Genomic DNA, 12,965 nt, shown 5'->3' with positions numbered 1-12,965 from the left:
CATGAAAATGACAGAATGTGAGCAAGCTTCTGCGTATCTTAATAGTGAGTGTTGTGGGTGCAGAGACCTTTATATTCCAGTTACTCCAATGAATACTGTGAAGTGCCTCATCACTGACGCAAGATCACATGCATCACAGTGAAACAGATAAATCAGCACTCTAAACAAGGAGAGAAAATCTTCTCCAGGTTAGTGTTAGTGTTCTTTTTCCTTCTTCCTCCCCATTCTCTTCTCCTACATCCCCAGCTCTTACCCTTCCCACTATGTGTGGATGTCTGAACCACCCTTGGATACATCGGATGATCTTAGGCAGACATGACATATTTAGGCAGCTGAAGAGTTTATTGATGGGCAAGAGATTATGAAATGGATAACATAGTGAAAGAAGTAGCTTTTTCTCAGCCAATCACTATTTCTACAGCAAATTACATCCTGAAATATGATGTTTTAGTGGTTCATATGCTAGTTCTGTAGGCACATTAAAACACATTAGAATTCACATGTTCTAAGTACAGCATTACTAGGCATTAGGTGCTTTATATTAAGGAATCAAAAGAAAAAGGAAATAAGAGATTATGTAAGGCAGCAAGAACCAAAAGCCTTTTCTGAGATATAGTTTCCAGCTAATATAGTGGACCTGGAGCTGTCTTGATCCAACCCAGCACACAATTACATTAAATGGTTTAATCAGCTGTTTCTTGATGAAGGAGAAGCCAGTTGATACGTCTAGGTTTTGGCTCATCTTTAATCAGATTACCCTGACAAAGGGTTGCACTTGAATTTCCAAGATTTGTTTTAAATGTAACTTCACTTCATAGAATTGTTGAATTGTTCTGGTTGGAAAAGACCTTTAAGATCATCTAGTCCAAACATTATCTAACTCTACCAGGGCTGCTGCTAAGCTATGTCCCTCAGCACCACATCTCTGGCTTTGAAACATCTCCAGGGATGCAGATTCAACCACCTCTCTGGGGAGCCTGTTCCAGTCTTTCAGAAATATACATTTGAAACTATATTTGAAATTAATAGGAATCAGGAAATTAAATGATATATAGGCTGCAGATAGGGAACAAACTTAGTAACCAAGACATTATTAGATTATTTTATTCTTAAGGTATTTAAATATGGCGACAGAAGCTTGTGTGAGGACAGGCTGGGGCTGCCCTGTGCTGGACACAGACAGTTCCAACACACCCACCACAGGACACTGCTGAGCCCCTCAGCAGAGCTGGTGGCACCTCTGGGAAAAAAAAATAAAAATTAAGAAAGGGTAGAAAACTCTGTACAGAGAGAAAAGGAAGAAAAGTAGTGAGAAAGAGCAACAGAAACACCAGGGGAGGATGTCAAGGCCATCAGACATTATCAGTGAAACTTCCTGTTGATGTTGCCCTGCTGTAGACTACAGCTAACTATTAACAGGGTTGGGGTTTTTTTTGCTGACTGCATGTTCACACTGCTAGCTGCCAGAACAGTCAGGGTCAAGACTATGTTATATAATTCTGTAAGGTCATTTACTCCTGAGAAATTGTACAAGCTCCAGCTGAGGAAAATGAGCAAAATGTCACATCGGTCATTCTCCTACACCATCAAAATTAGGTATCTGCATCAATGCCAAATGCATCATATATTTCAATTACACTTATAGCTGCTCTGTCACATGTCAAGGATACAAATTTCCTTACTACTGGATTGTGTGTTGCTGTTTCTTATCTGCCTATACCTGAAACAGCAAGGTCAGAGCTGCAGTGACAGGTAAAACTGTTCATAGTGCCATATTAATTAAACTTTTCAGCTGAATTGCCATTAGTTCTGTATGGTATCATAGCCCATTCATCATTATTCATTTGACTTTTACACTTCTGGCAAGATAAAGCAACCTTAAATCAAAAGCTGCTAGCTGTGAGATGAAGTAAATCTATGCTACAGTTTCTTACATAGCTTAAAATCATGTGATGTTTGCTGACTCTGCCTAAGCTCTAGAGGAGAAAACACTATTAAAGATTTTGTTTCTTTTCTTTTCAAGAATGAAAGCAAAGGTCTTGAAAACAAATGGACAGAAATAACTACACTTAAGGGTTGGACTCACTGAAACAATTCTATGATTCTGTGGTGCATTCATAAAACTTCTATACTGTTTGTATTATGGCAGTCTCATGATATTTATGCCAAATAGGTATAAATCTAAAATTGACTGTGAAGAAGCTATATGACCTGAATTCTGAATGTCATGGCCATGTCCTGAACTATTCTGTAAAAAATGTGGTTCTTCGTTTACTTTTACTTCATTTACTTCCTTTTACTCATTCATACAGATTAATTACATTCATACAGATCACCAAGGCCTCTCTTCAGCACAGGTAGAAACATTAATTACCCCTCAGACTGGATGCTCCACAGAACAAGAGACAGTTGTAGTGGAAAATATAGAACAGAAATAATTTTTAAGAGGCCAACAGGGTTTTAGCTGTGTCATGGAACAGTGTAAGTGGTAAAGCTTATACTTCTCCAACTGTCTACATATTCCATGGCCCTCTAAGGCACTCTTTGGGAGTGCAAGTTAATATGACATGTAAATAGTTGAACTTAAATATTTAAGAAAAATGTTTTGAAAGCATGCTTTAATTATTAAAAAAAATATATCTACCTGTCAGCAACAAATACCTTTCACAAGCTATATCTTTCTGTCCAAGAAGGAATTTATAATCACCACTGACACTAATAGCTGAGTTACATAGCATATAAAAAGCCTTGAGCTCTGCTATGCGTATTTGATATTTCATATCCTGCTCTACAGGAATACATATCTTAATGTGTGAAGACCTTTCTTTAATTGTAAATGTTTATAGAAATGGAAAGCTGTTCTCTTTTTTCCCCAGATTACCAAATAATATTGCTGTTCACATCTGAGATTTCATTTTCTGAAGCTTCTGTTCGTCTTTTGTTCTCATTCTCCACAGTGTTGATTATCTCATATCATAACACCTTAACAATAATTTAATGACCCAGAAACTCTAAGGTTTTGACTTGTCATTAAATGCTAAATATAATTGTCTAAAGTCAGCAGCAAATATTAAACTTGGACAAGCTTCCAGAATCTTATCTGGATGACTGTGTTTGGAGCAATATAAAATTTCACATACAAGTATGGAAGCAATTATTTGGATGATGTTCTAGCTTTTTCATCTAGGCAAGAACAGAATTTGTAAGTTAATACCCACAATTTTAATTTTATTCTTACCAGAAATAATGTTTTATTTAGTTATATAAAAGCAACACCAATGAGTGCCTTCCCAATATGTTTAGTGCCTTTGTCACTATTTAAAAAGTCAGATATAGATGAAAATAGATCCATAATAACTCCTAGAGAAACTAGACTAATAAATTTGGTTCTAGCCTCCATTTGTCCATTCATTTGTTTATAGTACAGCATTTTATTATTGAGGGAGGAGCAGACAAAAGCAGCAACCTTGTCTATTTGGCAACCTTGGTTTTGTGGGCATGACCTCCATATGAATTTCTATACAGAAATGCCTATTATCAGTTCTGCATTTCAGTAGCAAGATCTTCAGACTGCTTCCAAAAAGTGATTACTTCCATTAAATCTCCTTTTTTTTTCCTTTTTTTATTAATGAAACTCATTTTGCTAGGTATGTTTAAATATTCTTTTTAATTCAGGCAATATTGCTTTCAGAAGCAACTAAATCATTCATGCTCTCACCATTCCTAATTTGCAAGCCCTAACAAATCTCACTGTGAGAGAAGAATTCTCAGATTTTATGCCCTATTTGGTCCTACGTGGAAAATCAGATGCAGTGAGGAAATGGACAGGATTGTTTCCAAATATTTGATACAAATCCAAAACCCCTCAAGCCTGAATTTATTTGGCAGGACAAACAATAGGAGAATAACATTGCCAAGACCCTGCTGTCTGTTCCCCTGTGTGCTTAATTATTTTTGGTTGTTGATTGCTGTTGGGATTCTTTTAGTTGTTTATTTGTTTGGGTTTTTGTTTTTCTAGAACAAATTCACCAAAACAATCAAGTTTGTTTTATAGAAAGCTGTGGATTTTTAATACTTAAGTCATATTAAGAAAAAAAAAAAAGTGATCAGTAATGTCCCATTGTGCATTTTCAAGGGTTATTTTCTTCATCCATGTGAAAATGTCATTAAAAAGAAAAACCCAAATCTATGATAATTTTTCTCCTGGAGTCTTCCAGCATGAAAGTGGAAACTCAGACAGTCAAAGCATCCAGGAATTCTGTTCAGATGGACTGCAAACTTTAGCTTCCTTTCAGGGCCTATTCTCAGATGGCCTGATAGAAATGGCCATAGAAGAAAATTCTGAGCTTGAGCTAAACTTAATTCTCACAAGAAAGAATTCAGATTCGAGTAAAATGGCACAACGTTTTGCAGTTATTACCTTCAATTTCTTTTCTTCTGTTTTCTGTTACAAAAATCACGATGTTGATATCTACAATGAGAGGAGCTGAAAAGAAGTGAAGCCATGAAAGTTGGGGTGTTACAACATCAGTGGAACCATGAAGCTGGATGAGGGTCTCAAAATATCCACTGCTGAGAAAAGGATTCAGAAAGAAAGCACAGCTGGAACATCTGGTAAGTTTTGCATTATGGGGAAATTCACGGACCTGTTGGCAGCCATCTCAAATGAGTTCAATGAGGTGGATTCAGTACTGTTTGTTTATCTCCATATTCAAAGGAGAGAAAATCAGACTGTACTACATGTGCTGCTGGGGCTGGTACTCGGCGGTACATGATGAATGTGGAATTACGTTCAGTGTTCAACAGATAGTGTCATCCCACTATACTTGATAAGTCACACAGAAGAGAACAGCTTTTCATAAACACCACATTCTGTCCTGCTTTCATTCATTCCTTGTCTCCTGGTTTGGGCTACAGCAGCACTGATTCTGCTCGGTGGTTTCCCTTCACAGATCAGTCTCTGCTCAGGGCTGGCAGGAAAACTGCACCTGCAGGAAGGAGTGGACAGTTCAGGTGGCTCTCAACTGACCAATGAGAAATTCCATCCCATGGATGGCATCTTCAGTGTAAAGTTGAGGGGTTGCTAGAGTCAGATTCTCTTCTTTAATGTCTATTAGAATAGAATAGAATAGAATAGAATAGAATAGAATAGAATAGAATAGAATAGAATAGAATAGAATAGAATAGAATAGAATAGACCAGGTTGGAAGAGACCTTCAGGATCATCGTGTCCAACCCATCAACCAATCCAACCCACCTAAACAACTAAGCCATGGTACCAAGCACTCCATCAAGTCTCCTCCTGAATACCTCCAATGACGGTGACTCCACCACCTCCCCGGGCAGCCCATTCCAATGGACAATCACTCTCTCTGTATAGAACTTCTTCCTCACATCCAACCTAAACCTCCCCTGGTGCAGCCTGAGACTGCGTCCTCTTGTTCTGTCTGAAGAGAACTCTGTCTGTTCTGCCTTCAATCCCAATCCATGACTCCCTGAATGTAGTTCCAGAATCCAGCTCCAGAATCTGGTTCACATCTGCTGTTGAGTCCAGTCTGGCACTTCTGCTGCAGCACCAGTGGAGATGGTGACTAATTGCCATCAGGGGTTGGGTTCCATATCAGTTTGTATCTATTTGCACATATTTCATTTTATTGTTATTATTTTCACTAAAATACTTTTAGTTTTCTTTCCCAATCCACCAGTCTCTCTCCCTTATTCTCTTGCACTTTGCTTTGGGAAGGTAGATGTGTTAACAGAGAGCATCTGTCACTCCTTTAATGACCAGCCCACGCCTAAATGCCTGGCACAACCTGATGTTATTTCTAAACAGTTTTAAACCCACACTCATGTGCTATCACCTAATAATTATATTTGTTCCCAAGGTAAATTATTTAAATCAGAATCTTTATTTAGAAGTTTTGATTTTTGTTTGCTGTCCACTAAGCAATGAAATTTGGGTGTCACAGGCCACAGCATTTACTGCATCTGTAGAACTATTTGCTGCAGAACACGTTGCCAGCACACTTACAGTTCTGTCAATAAAGACAAGTTGAAGAGATATGACTAAGACTACTGAATTTAGCTGATTGCTACATTCTCATTTTTTAAGCAGCAGGAAATCTGTAATTTCCAGAATGTGTAAGAATTGTACTTAGATTTAAGGAAAAATATTCTGTGATGTTTAAGTCAAAATAAGTTGTGGCCTTTCTTTTCTGTTTTCCTGCTAAAGTACAAGAATTGAAACTCTTAGAGATTTATACCTCTTACTAGCAGACAATTTTTCTTTTGAAAACTGTTTGGAATAACAAAATCTTGCAAGTTCACAAATATTAGAATGAGCATTTTTTGAGGGATAGGCCCATGCTGTATTGAAGCAAAAACACTGCTTTATAAAAATTAAAATAAATAAATAAATAAAAGCAAGTAAAACTTTTGCTGTTTAATCTGCTTCAATTTAGCTTCTTCGTATTTACCATGTCCATAGGGAAGACTGTGTAAGGTCTCAGTTCTACCACACCTACTAAACCAGGCTTTGCCACTATTTACATGGCATTTTGCTGTCCCTAGTGCTCTGACACAGATCAGACCCTGGAGGTCTGCCTCAAGGCTCTTCATGCAGCATAAAAGGTCAGGGCTGGGAGGGCCACCAAACAAGTAACAGATGCTTTCTATGAACACCTCTGTCTTCCCAAAGGGAAAAGAAAGGAAGTAAAGGAGAGAGGCTGATGGGTTGGGAAAGAACCAGCTTTCACTAAAATATTAACAATAGAATTAAATATATACAAACAGATACAAAGTAATACTGAACAGAGAGAGTACTCAGACACCAGTGATTACAGAAGAGGCTTGAGCCTGGAAACCTCTCAGCTTTACATTAAAGATGCTGTCCATGGGATGGAATCCCTCATTGGTAAGTTGAGGGTTACCTGACCTGTCTGCTCCTTCCTGCAGGTGCAGTGTTTTCCTCTGCAGCCAAAGGTAGCACCCAAGAAGGAGCAGTGCCTTTGCTCTGCAGCCCAGCCCTTAGCACTAACACTACCCATCAAGCGTTCTCACTGCTAGGAGCAGCCCCTGGCTGTGCAAACCTGCAAATCAGTTCTAATCTAACCCAAACCAGGATATGCTGACATAAAAATATTTTATGCAATACAAATCCCTCTTAGGTTCTTGATTTTTTTTCCCCCCACTTTATTAATCTTTTTTATGGCTTATTTTTGAAGGGGTAGTTAGAACACCTCCATATGTGTACTAAAATAGCCCCAACTGGTGGAGGTATTTAATCATCTAAGTGGAAATAATTGCAGATGGATACTGAAAATTATTATATTGAAGTTATACATTAATGATTGCATATTAATTATGTAAAAGTTCTTCATCCTGATTTTTCACATTTTAATGTCTTGATTGCACAAACTTGTACGTTCGAAGCATTTTATTATACAGCCACAGAAACCAAGGTTGTGCTGAAATTGAATTTCAGTCATCCAAACCAGTACTTTTGTAGTTGTTAGCATATATTGTTATAAAATATTAGATCCACAAATGCAGAAAGACATAGAAACACTCTGAATAAAGCACTTATAAGAAAGCCATTCATGTTATGAATGAAGATAGACATCTTTCTTTTTCTGCCTTTCATATGCAAACAGCCCACAGAAAGATTGCTTTGTTCTGGTGGAGGATTGCCTCCCTACAAGTAATATTCTTTCTGAAAAACAGAAAGAGAAATAAAAGTGAAGAACTGTTTTAGAGAAATAAAAAGTGAAGCAACAGAAGAACAGGGATGTAATCTCCACCTATGTTAAAAATCCCTAGAAGACAAGAATCCTAATCCCTCTGGCTGCTTTAGCCATGAGACTACCATACACACTCTGCAATCCTGAAGCCATCTACCCTTAACACAGACTGTTGCTTCTCCTTCCTGCCTGATGTGAGATCTGCTAAATGTTTCAATGGCAGCACTCATGCAATCATAGAATCATATAATTGTTTTGTTTGAAAAATACCTCTAAGATCATCAAGTTCAACTGTCAGCCTAACACCATCATGGCCATTAAACCATATCCCAAAGTGCCACGTCCATATGTTTCTTGAACACCTCCAGGCATGGTGACTCCAACACCTTCCTGGGCAGCCTGTTCCAATGGCTCACACTCTTTCAGTCAATATTTTTTTCCCCCCTAATATCTAATCTTAATCTCCTGTGATACAATTTCAGGTCCTTTCTTCCTGATACTAGGGAGAAAATACCAACCCCCACCTGGCTCCAACTTCCTTCCTTTCAGGTAGTTGTAGAGAGTAGCAAGGTCTCCTCTCAGACTCCTCTTCTCCAGACTGAACAACCCCAGTTCCCTCAGCTGCTCCTTGCAAGACATTTTTGTCTTGTTTCAGTTTTCTTTGGGTGGAACTGGAGCATAAAAGGTGAATACTTACAACCTAAAGCAAATGCGCAAAGGTTGAATAATTTTTAAGTGGATGCCAATATACTGTAAGGGCCAGTGAATAATAAGTTGCAATATGTATCTGTAGCATGGCTGGTTTATTCCTTCATAGTTCTTCAAAATCACTTGGATTTAAATAAAACCTGATTGTTGAAAAAGGATTTAAATCCAAAAATCTACCATGCAAGGTCAACCCTCGAAAGCAATCATTAGAAAGGCATCCATACGGATACACAGAAATAAAAGTGGTAATCCAAAAAGCCTTTTAAATTTACAATTTTGACGTTCAAGCATCTAGGCAGATGCTAAGACCAATCCTAAGACAGACCCTAAGGCATTCTCTAAGGCAATAAGCATTTACAGGCTACTTAACATGGCACAAATCCTGAACAAACTGAGCTGAATATAGCTGATGAAAATAATGCTCTTATTTGATCCATATTTTGTGTTATCACCAAACAGAGCTTTAAACAGATTTTTAAAAGCAATATAAGAGGACTCCAAACCACTAACATCACCATGGGCGTACCCACACTTTGTTCGTTCATTAAACTTACTCTAACTAAATTAAAATGTTTGATTCCATATGGACTTGAGAGGCTTGATGAACCACTAAGGAAACAAACAAAATATATAGCAAATGACAACTAATAGAAGAAATTCAAGGAAAGAAACATTATGGAGTATGTTTGCTTTGCAAAGTAGTTACTTTTATCTTGTTTCTGTCATTGTAAGCTCAGAAGAACCAGAACGGCCTCCACTGAGCCAAAACTGCAAGACTTACTGAATTTTTCAGGTTTCTTTTGAACTCACGTAGGCTTTTCTTTTTATCTCTCTTTGGTATTCCCTGCCTTAGAGATACCTGTTTAGTTGGAGACTAGAGGCAGTTCCCTGACCAGTTAAAGTCAAAACACTTATAAATAGTTTACAAGCAGTTTTTAGATAGATCTTGGAATCCCAAAATCATAGAATCATTTTGGTTGGAAAACATCCCTAAGACCAACAATTTTCTGTCTCTACCAAGTCTGATGCTAAACCGTGACCCTCAGCATCACATCTCTGCCTCTTTTAGAAACCTCCAGGGATGGGGATCCAACCCCCTCCCTGGGTAGCTGTTCTAGTCTTTGAGAACCCTTTCAGTCAAGAAGTTTCTTCCCACATCCAATCTAAACCTCCTCTGGTGCAATTTGAGGCCATTTCCTCTCATCCTAGTGTTCAGCGAAGTTGTGTTTCTTTTTCTGGCATGGGCTGTGTGTTGTTGTTTTTCATCATTCACATTTTGCCTGAGAAAAAATGACACCATGCTTTTTTTTTTTTTTTTTTTACAGTAGCTGTAGAAGTTGTGAGAAAATATAAGTATTGAAATGGTTCCAATATTTCAGCTTTTACATGGATTTAAGACTGCAGTGCTTTATATTGCATTTTTCATTGCCAGAACAGTCTAAAATACCTGTCCCTTCCTTAGCACTGATCATTTAGAGACAAACGTAATAGTTTCCTCTAAAGACTCCCTTGAATTATGAATCAGAAGGCTTTTTACTTGCAGTAGATTTTCAGATGAGTAGATCAGATGATAGCTGGGATAGGAGGGTTGAAAAAATACATATTACAAAGACAGCTAGCTTTGTGCAGTGTGAAAAATAGGTTTCTCTTCTGGATTTTATTTTGAAATAAATCTTGAAATCCTCTGATGGAAGCCACTGAGAAAATAAAATGAAGACTTTCCTCCCTTCTGGAAATTTCTTAATTTGCTTAATACTTAGTGAAGCATAAAAATTATATCTGCAGCTGTGTGGTTCCCCTTACCTGACTTTCAAAGGTATATCCAAGATCTGAATTTAGCATAAGACGACGACGCACACAGATGTAGAGAGAATTGTTTGGTGTCCTCTGATCCTCCCATAATGGAGTAGATAATGAATATTCTATCAATTTTCTAAAGTAGTTCATAATTAGGAGATTTTAGCACTGCACCTGGGAACCCGATTTAGTCATAAAACTGGAATTTGAAGTCAAGATATGACTGAAAGGTTTGTTAAAAGGATTTAGCCATGAGGTCACAGTTCCCAGACTTACTTGATAGCAAGAAAAAAAATACTTTTCAGTAACTGAGTGGAATATTTATTAGCTAATGTAACTGTATCAGTCACTAATAATTTGTTAGCTACTATAGCTGTACCTCTGGTTTCTCTTGTACTATGCTTAGTTTTCCACTGCTGGTTCCTAGGTTAAATAGGTTCACTCAGGGATAGTGTAGACAAGATCATCAATACTCCAAATCCTTTCCCAGGAGGACTCTAGTGTCTGTGATTTCTTATCTCTGCCACCCAAAATGATTCAATGATTCCATGACTTGGACTTTCTACACAAGCTCACAGGTCCATGCAAACATATCACATATGTGTTTTACAGACTTGTTCTTTGGGGATTTTATTATCACTAAACCTATATTTGTTGTTTTTTTCTGCAGTTCCCAAGGTTGCACTCCTTAATAACCATTAAGTGACCATTGGTCAGTTGTTTCCAACCCCAGGAGTTCCAATATGGTCTTGTTCCCGTACTTCCAAGGCTTCTGCTGTCACACCAAGAAGAACTCTTTGCTACACTGCATATTATTCAAGGCACATAGACTCATAGAATGATTTGGGTTGGTAGGGATCTTAATGCCCATATAGGTCAAACCCCTCTGCCACTAGACCAGGTTGCTCAAGGCCTCCAGGAAGTGGGCATCCAAAACCGCCCTGGGCAACCTATTCCAGTGTCTCACCATCCTCATCATAAAAAAATTCTTCCTTATGTCCAGTCTAAATCTGCCCTCATCAAGCTTAAATTCATTCTCTCTCATGAAGGCTCTTACCAGCTCTCCTGCAGGTCCCCTTCAGGTACTGGAAGGCTACTGTAAGGTCTTGCCAGCATCTTCTCCTCTCCAGGCTGAACAGCTCCAACTGTTCCTGCTGTCCAAAATAAACATCTGTTACTACTGTCTATCAGTTAAAACAATATTTACAGTAATAAGCACTATGTAACAACTGTGCAACTGCTCAAACAAAGTAAACAACAATTCATCTGCACCACAGACAATTATTGTTGAAGCTAAATAAGAAAAAACAAAGCTCCAGACAGGCCAAAGGAAGTTTGAAGAAGTCTGATAAGCCATGTGGCCTCTGTTAGCTTACTGCAGTACCAACCTTTACTGGGTTGCTAAGCTGCATATGGCTATGGACATAGAAGCTGTTAGATATTTACTGTTTTAAAAGTAATATTTCCACATTCAACCAGCTGACATCCAAAGACATTTTAAGAGCAGAGAGGAAACATAACTATGAGCACAGATGGTCCTACCAGGTGTCAAGATAATTTTTCTCAAGGATCAAACGCTTAACCTGAAGTAAAAAATCTTTTCTGAGTAGCAGTAAAGACCACTAGTCAGCCATTTCGCACAAAGGTTTCCTCTGATGAGTTCAAAAAACAAAACAAAGCAAAATTTCAGCTTCTCTCTGCACTTATCATTCTTCTAAGACTTTATTGGGGGAAAGGGAGAAGTAGCACATTTTCTTTGTTTTCTCTGCAAACAGAAGGCTTAGAAACAGCAGTGTGGCATTTATCCAAAAGGTCTGCCCAACTAAAAGGGGAATGAAATCTGGGCTTTGGAAAGCCTGAAGTTTCTGACACTCCTAGTTTTTGCAGAATGCAGATTTTGCATTTGTGATCTGTTTGGGGATTAAGTCTCCAATGACAGAGCAGTGGGGTTGGTTTGTTGTGGTTTTTTTTAAGTAATCTAGAAATCCTGCCTGTACACAAATAGGATATTTCAAGTCACTTCAATGTGCTCCCACCAGTTAACGAGAACACTTGAAAGAAAACAGAACTTAGACAGTAATTCTCTCCTCCTGACAACCCTTTGCTTCAGAATGAATTGTCTCCTTTCCTACCACTCTCATGGAGCTCTTATTGGCCCTACAAGATAAGTAATTAAATGTCCATCCAATGAAGCAGAAAACAGCTAACTTCACAATCAAGCAACATCTGATAATAGCAACAAAAGCATTTCATTATTAAAGGCTACTCGATTTGATTTCAAGGTCATTCCATCTGTTTTCTGCTCATGACTGGAAGCCTTAGATCTGATCTAATTTTGGTTTGAGTAACGAGAGAAATTTCCACTTTCAATTACCCTTTAAAGCCATAAAGCTCTGTCTTCTGAGAACACATTTGGTACCAAAATACCCTTATCCTTCTTGCTGCTCTTCACTGGGAATTTACCACTGAATCTTATGATGAAAGAACTATGTTCTGGGGGAAATACAGTGACATGAAAATGAGGAAGGCTGGCTGATAAAGTATGGGCACATAAAAGTTCAAAGCAATTTGAGAAACTGGTAATGAAACAGAAATATCCTCTTTCCATGACATAAGACTACAAATATATCAACAGTTTGTGTATTACTGTTATTGTAATTGTTACTACTACAAATCTGGCCTGTTTCATGGTCCTGAAATTTTCTAGTATCAAAATGTGAG

The sequence above is a fragment of the Dryobates pubescens genome, chromosome 1 (assembly GCF_014839835.1).
Source record: "Dryobates pubescens isolate bDryPub1 chromosome 1, bDryPub1.pri, whole genome shotgun sequence".
NCBI lineage: Eukaryota > Metazoa > Chordata > Aves > Piciformes > Picidae > Dryobates > Dryobates pubescens.
Note: the sequence above shows the minus strand (reverse complement) of the source record.